We start from the raw sequence: 6,117 nt of genomic DNA, 5'->3' as shown, positions 1-6,117 counted from the left end.
GGAATCCAGTGAACAAATTAACCATTTGGTTACTGAAAGAAACCTATAGGGTTTAACAGTCACGTTTGCAGAGTAGCCTGGCCCATTGTGATACAACCTTTAGAGGCCTTCTTTGAGAGTGATCTCTTCTGCTATGAAAAACCTAATTGGTATTTTTTTATAATACTGTAGAAATCTGGTGATCTCCTCTTGAATTTATGGAGTGCTTTTAAGGTTCTTGGTAATAATCTCCTTTATCAAGCTTAAGAATTTATAATGTTATAGGAGGAAATTGAGATCTGATTCATTAGTGGCAGAGTAAGAACTCCAGGTCATCTGACTGTCAGTTCCATGCTTTTTCCTCTCCCTTCCACATGTTTCCCTGCAGCAGGTGAGATACTAACCTCTTGTGTAAATAGAGAATCTGTCTGATGTGCTAAAACTGACTCAGAGTCACCCAGCCATGGGGATTAGAAAACCCTGGTCATTTGAGTCCTAGCCAAGTATGTATTTACTATTTACTACCTCCCCCAGATCAATGAAAATGTGATCTGAGAACTAGTAGTTTATTTGTGGAAAGGGATGGTACAGCCACCTTATATTTTTCATTGTGTTTTACTCTAGCATCTTGTTTAGTATATCCCATTTGTAGACGAGAAGTATGAAGTGTAGCTACTGCCTATTATAACTTTACTGTGATAAATACAGTAAATATATCTTATTTTCCAGAATTACTCCATTCCTCTCCTATATGGATAGCCTATGGTTCACCTTTACTATAAATTATTTTTAAATTATTTAGCAGCTGTTTTACACAACCACTGATTTTAGAGATGAGGAAATTATGAGAATTGTCTTATAGATATTCTTTAATAATAGGTATTAATTGATCTTAGAGAGAAGAAGGGAGGAAGGAGAGAAAAAGGAAGGGAGAGAAATATCAATGTTAAAGAGAAACATCCATCATTTGTTTGCCTTCTGCATGCTGCCTGACTGGGATTGAACCCACCACTCGGGTATGTGCCCTGACCAGGAATCGAACCTGCCACCTTTTGGTGTATGGACGATGCTCAAGCCAACTGAGCCACACCAGCTAGAGCTGGGTAACGTAATTTGACTGAGCGCTAGAGAGATTCAGCATTACCTGCTTAGCAGTTCTTCGCCAATGCTCTTTTGGTGAAGTTGGCCTCATGTTTCTAATAATCTTTTGCTAGTTAACTATGTTCAGACAGTAAGTTTGCGTTCTTTATTACTGGTTTAAAATGGTGGTTTCAACACTTAGTTGTATTATCCTTCATTTAACTTGAGCCCTGGCTATAGCATCAGTATATTGTCATATCCGTTGAATAAGGGGTAAGGAAGGAGGGAAGTCTTTTGTGTAAAAGCATTCTCTGCAGCTGTTCTTCCTTGATGCTGGAAGTTCGGTGCCTGACAGGAAATGATATAGACATGTGTGATAACAAAGTGACATGGGGAAGAATTGCCTGTAAGATTGCCTGGCTTGTCTAGGATGATTGGCTTCGGCTGGCAAATAAGTTAAGGCAGATTTGCTCTCCAAATCTAAGGGTTAGCAAAGTATAACTTAAAAAATTATAGATGGTAGGGAGAAAGAAAAAACTGTTTTGAGAAAAGTTGGGGCAAAAGTAGGTGGAATGAAAGTTAATAGCCATGTAAATAAATAGACTCCTTTTGACCCTCTTGCCTAAGAGTCTTAAAGCATTGGAATTTGGTGTGTGTGTTTTTAAAAAGGTGGAGGGCCTGTCTGAAGAGTCAGGAGGTGCAAAGTAAAAGATATTCTTTGAGCGCAAGGAGTTTGCACATATCAATGCTTTTCTCACTCAGGTTTTTCTTACAATTGAAATTTCTTTATGGAAAAATTTCCATCTGCACCCGAAAGTAAACTAGACAAATATCCCCCAAGTATCTATCTTTTCTTTATTCCCATTAGCTCAGCTCAGACCACCCTATTCCCTGGCCTGGATTACTCAAGTAACATCTCTCTCTCTATTTGTAAGTCTGAACCCCTTCCAATCCATTCTCCATACTGTAGTTGAAGGAATCTTTCTGGAAATGCAAACTTTGGATCTCTGTTATCCTCAAGGTAAAGTCCAAATTCTCTAGCATATCATGTAAGACCTTCAGATCTGTACCCTGCTTACCTCTCCTTATCTTTATTGTGTCCCTTCCTTCACTCTTTCACCACACAGTAAGATAATATTAGTTTGTATAGCTTTGTCCTGACAAATTGATGTAAACCTACAGATTACCAGCTCCATTGTCATGTTAGCAGTAAGGAGAGCTTATATAGGACCTAGGGAGGCTACTGTGCCTGAGCAAGAGGTTTTTAGAATATTTTGCAGTTGACTCACCCAGAAGGCAGGTGTAGGACAGTGACACATACTAGTACAGCACACCCAACTTCTCAGAAAAAGGAAGTTCAAGACAGGACACCAGATAGAACTTTATGAGCACTTTGCAAGTCAGTTGAAAGTTCTTTTAGCAAGTAGAAGTTCCCCCACTAGCACAAGGCGTGATTGAAGGCTGCAAACAAGAGTAAGTAAGCCAGCCTCTCGCTGTGGTTTGCGTTGCAGACATGGGGGCTTACACACCTGGCATGTGAACACCAGAGAGTGGGTTTACAATGACTTCCATACTTGAGTATCCTCTGAAGTGTGCTTGAGTCATCAGCATCATCCCTGTTATCTTCAGATCACACTCATTAAACACTCTGTACGTGGCATTAGACTGGGCACTATATAAAGCACTGCGAATGTACTCTTCTCCATTGCCTTACACAAAAAAGCAAACAATATAGGCCTCGGAGTATTCAGAAATAAAGTTTAACATACAGCAATGCAAGACAACAGGAAGATGAAAAAATGTGGATTATCTTTGCTTTTACATGAAGTTTTCTGTCCATGATAAGCATTTTTATTTGGAATTGGAATAAGGAGGGAGGAGTAGGTCAGCTTGCTTCCCACTCAGATTTTTATTCAGTTGGTTGTGCTCTATATCATCTACCACAGAGATAAGCTGTCTCGGCAAAGAGCTGAGTGGCACTGCTGACAGAGAGCCTCAGTTACTTGAATGGAGATATGAGCAGCTTGTTTGAGGAGTAGACATTGTCGATGGCCAAGCATTTCGGGCAGAGGTGGCTCAGAAACGAGGAACTTAATCTAAGAAACTATGTGTTTCTCAGCCCTGAGCATTCTAATTGTTGGTTTCTTCACAGCTCACTTTCTATCAGGCTCCACCCCTCACTTCAGAGAACTTGTTGAGGACAGCTTTACTTTTTCAAGTCTTGCACAAAGGCAGATGTCTCTGAAAATGGAGCTTACGCAAAACATCTGGGTGCTTGACTCTGTTCCCACGGTGTGTTTTCCTGTTCTGCCTTATTTTTTTAAAAGTGCTTTTTAAAAATTGAAAACAGTGTCACATCACGAAAATTTGCAAAAAGAGAAAAATACCACCAACGATGACACCTTCCTTACCAAAAGCCATTTCCTCTCCTTTCCCATTCTTCACATGTATAGCTTTTTGCCTGGTTATGTCCCTTTTCTTAAGCAGAAGTTCAAATACTTTATCATGTAGCCGCTTCCCTGTTTTTTTCCTGATTCTGGCATCCTTTTTTGGGTTTTGGTCTTGAATTACCGAAGCGGCATTGCAGTTTATCAGCTTTTTGTCACAGTCCTTGTTTTATTTTCCCTTTCCTAGACCCAAGTATTCTAGTTTTTAGAGTATGGCTGAAATGCAATCTTTATTTTTAAAGGTAAGACATGTATATATGTGTGTAGGATTTTAAATTTTCTTAACATTGAATTACATTGACTTTCAAAGCACGTTACTACCATCACACCCAGGGTAGCCTCAGTTAGAAAAAAAACATGTCTACAAAGTAGAAATATTGGCTTGCTGCACGACATATGCTTATTAAAATTTAAGGAAAGCATGTAAAATAGAAATAGAATATATATTCTTTACCTAATAGATGGAAAGAAAGGAAATATACAAGAAAAATAAAAACAAGGTAAATAGAAAACACAAATTAGTCCATATATCAGTATTTTGTGATAGTAAACAAATAAATTTATTCATACAGCCAAAAAGAAGAAGAAAAAATATATGTACATTCTTTTTCCCTTGCTCTGTTGCAAGCCTCAACTCTCCCAATATCTGATATCAGTAGGGGTGCTTCAGTTGTAACTGGTCATCTACTTATCAGAACTGATTATACATCTCACATTTTGTCCTGTCTTCATAATGGTGAATAAGGCCACATCCCTATCTCTTCTTATTTTTCCTTGTTTTATAAAAAAGAAGAACTAAATGGACCATGTTTTGATAGAATGGTTAAATGTTGAATATCTTTAGCCACCTTCCTTTTAGAAACCATGGTTCCTGTGGTTGGACATTTAAAAGGTGGATCTCTGTGGTGTGTGGCGTTCCTTGAAGACTAAGTCTGTAAGACTTATGTACAGCCTCACCAGATGTCTATTGCCATGTGAGAGGATTGCAGCTTTCCTTCTAATCATTATACAAAAATTTTGCCTTTGGCAGTTAAAATCATTTCCTTTTGTTCATGTTTTCCTGTCTCCCAAGTTGCCATTTGGGGTAGTTCATAGGACCTAGTGCCTTAAAACAATTTAGACAGCAGGTGTGGGATTAGACTGCAATGATTGTTCCTACACTGAAGCAAATATGTGATGTTTTAACTTCTTTCCTCCAACACATTTAAAACACATATGAAATTTAAATTTACTCTTGGATCATTTTGATTTGAATATTTTTCTCTCTTTTTTTCCAAATCCTAACTAAAATGTTTGGAATTCTCATTGCGTCACATTGTACTCTAGAATATTGCAAAACACATGTGATCTCTTTGTTCTTAGTTGTCTGATTTCTTATAAATATTACCTGAAAAATAGGGGGGAAAGTGCTATGGGTCAATTGCAGCGTCATATATTTATCTAAAAATGTGCATTTAGTGAATTTGAAAAATAAATTAACTCTTAAACATTAGATCTGGTATCAAGAAAGCTCAATAAATTAAATTTGCAGTGAACCAATGGAGAAATTTTTCATCTGTATTCGTGTGCAATTCTGAAATGATTGTGTAAGGGGGAAGAGAGCAGGCAGCAAGGAACTTTGGATTGGTTAACGAAGTGAGCTGATTAAGGCCTGCACCTGCCACTTGCTTTCTCTTTTCCCTTTTATTTGACAGCTCATTAAATTGTCCTTTGAACTTTGCCTTTTGATAATTTTCTTTTCTATCTCATCCTCTTCCTCCTCCTTCATCATCATCAGCATCATTATTATTATTCTTTAACAGAAATTGACTGCTTTTGTGTCAGAACCTAAGCACTAGCAACAGTGTTCCCCCTGGATTTCATTATGCATTAGTACAAGGCCAAGAAGATCTGTAATAGGTATTAAAACAGCTATGAAAATAAAGATTCAGTATACTTTGTTATTCCTTGCTCTGTTTCCCTTGGATTGATATTTGAGAATTGGTATCTTTGAGGAACTTTGAGAGTGCCTGTTGGCAAGTTATTTCATTTTCTTAGCCTGATAAGGTAGAAAACAACTATAAAGGAAATGGTTTGATGAGGAATATTGATAAACTAGGGTTTTACAGACTGTATTAAATTTTCGTGGCCACTGATTTTGAGACTTATACGGTTGCAGCAGAGTTGCGCTGAACTGACCCAATTTAAAAAGCAAAGCAAACAAATAAGGAAGACCTTGGTTTTCTGTTATTTGAGAATTCACTTTGAACCCTATTGGTACCCTGGTGTGTAGGCTACAAAAGGACTGCATTGTACAGAACAAGGCAAAGAACTCAGACTGCTAAAGAGCCATGAGTAGAGTTAAAAAAAAAACAACCAACTTGAAAATAGGCCTAAATTTTGATCCCTCCTTTGTCTTACTGATTGTGTAATTGTAAGCTTAGGCAAATTACTCTCAAACCCTTGTTTCCTCATCTATGAAATGGGAGGATTGACTGCTGTTCGTAGAGTTGTTGTGAGACAGTGATTGTAAAGCAACAGGCTTTACATATGTAAAAGGCTGGCAAAAGAATAGGAGCCCACAAATGAGAATGTGAAGGGATAGTAAGAAATATAAAAGGAGTGATAAGAA

General features: G+C 37.7%; 1 protein-coding gene across 6 annotated transcripts in view; it reads left to right on the top strand.

Annotated features, from left to right (window-relative positions):
* SSH2 (slingshot protein phosphatase 2) overlaps window positions 1-6,117 on the top strand; it is a 132,884-nt gene that overhangs the window by 51,982 nt on the left and 74,785 nt on the right. Inside the window, exon 2 of one of the 6 annotated variants that reach the window (XM_015566760.1) lies at window positions 3,212-3,351. The exons of the other annotated variants lie outside the window; for them this stretch is intronic. The gene's annotated coding sequence lies outside the window, so the exon portion shown is untranslated. The remainder of the gene's footprint in view (window positions 1-3,211; window positions 3,352-6,117) is intronic. 6 annotated transcript variants of the gene reach the window in all.

The sequence above is a fragment of the Myotis davidii genome, unplaced genomic scaffold (assembly GCF_000327345.1).
Source record: "Myotis davidii unplaced genomic scaffold, ASM32734v1 scaffold363, whole genome shotgun sequence".
Taxonomy (NCBI): Eukaryota; Metazoa; Chordata; class Mammalia; order Chiroptera; family Vespertilionidae; genus Myotis; species Myotis davidii.
This window is presented reverse-complemented; position numbering and strand designations above follow the sequence as displayed.